Source organism: Thalassophryne amazonica, chromosome 13 (assembly GCF_902500255.1).
Source record: "Thalassophryne amazonica chromosome 13, fThaAma1.1, whole genome shotgun sequence".
In the NCBI taxonomy this organism is placed as follows: Eukaryota; Metazoa; Chordata; class Actinopteri; order Batrachoidiformes; family Batrachoididae; genus Thalassophryne; species Thalassophryne amazonica.
The window spans coordinates 70,872,517-70,873,816 of record NC_047115.1 but is presented as its reverse complement, the minus strand read 5'-3'; the positions used below and the strand labels follow the sequence as shown (position 1 = coordinate 70,873,816).

At 37.2% G+C, this 1,300-nt stretch overlaps 1 long non-coding RNA gene across 1 annotated transcript; it reads right to left on the bottom strand.

Moving 5' to 3' along the window:
* Positions 1-720: 720 nt before the first annotated feature.
* LOC117523718 lies at positions 721-1,300 on the bottom strand. The gene is made up of 2 exons (XR_004564591.1): positions 1,197-1,300; positions 721-1,030 (listed from the first exon to the last, which is right to left on the bottom strand). It is a non-coding gene; the product is annotated as an uncharacterized LOC117523718 (long non-coding RNA).

Here is a 1,300-nt window from a genome sequence, read left to right as displayed (position 1 = left end):
TTGTTGTCTTAATGTATTTATAACTTGTTTAGGTTCTTGTTTTCATATACACACTATTATTATTTTATTTCTACTTCTATTTTGTCATTTGATTTTTAAATGAACCACAATGTAAATAAGTGTTTTCATTTTCTTGTGTCATCCATGCACTTTAACGTATTTACAATTATGTTATGTACTTACATTGAACTTAAAATCACTCACCACACTCAAGTGTTTAATATGAAGATAACTTCCCACCCCCTGCTGGCATGGTGTGCGAGTCCAGAAAGTACTTAGCAACATCCATTGTTCCATTTTCATAGCGTTCATCCTTGACTCAAAAAACATAAGCATACCAAACGGCAAATGTCAGCTATCCAGTTTCTCTGTGATCCACGTTGCATGCACGCATGCACAGCTGCTGTAAGCAGGTGCTTTTAATTTGACAAACAAAGACAGTGGCAGAAGACATTAGAAACACTACACATTTCAGTCATATTACCAACATGAAACTTAAATCACATGGTAAGAGCAACATGAGACTTAACTAACCTGACTAAACCAATAATTGAACTACAAAAACACAATAAATCAATAACAATAACAACACTGTTAAACTAACATAAACCACAAATAACAACATTTAAAACTTCAAAACCCCAAACTCCCATGGTGCATTGCAGCACAATGTCCATTGTTTACTGGTTAGATAAAATTGCTAATTCCTGCAAAATATTTGTCCTATCAACTTTATGTTTTTGCAGCGTTCATCGTTGACCCAGAATACATGAGCATGCCAAACAGAAAATGTTAGCTCTCCCTGGTTTTAGCGTGATCTAAGCCATACTCATGCATGCATTATAATATAGAATATGGTCTGATCATATGTGATCAGAGTGCAAGTTGAAAACATGAGATGGTTGTGGAATTAATACATTCCACACTATGGAATGTTGCGGAACAACAGGCTAAATGACGTGTTGGCGACGGTGTTCCGGTGGTCACCCAGCTTCCAGTAAGGATCATAGGCTCCAGGTCCGGGGGTTTTCTGTTGAACACACATATTTTGTTTCAGGATGTTTGTTGTGAAGCAGAAACACTTTTTTCATTTATTATGCTGTTTTCACTCGGTGAAAAGGTGCCAATGAAAATTTCAATCACATATTTAATGAGTTATTGAAAAATATTTTGATACAGAGGTAAATGTGACTCACTGACTGCACATACTGGAGCCGCGGCACTGCTGATTTGAAGCAGGAAGTGATCCCTTTTGCAGGTCTGGATTGTGGACTGTAGCAGCCTGGAGCAGGTCCTTCTT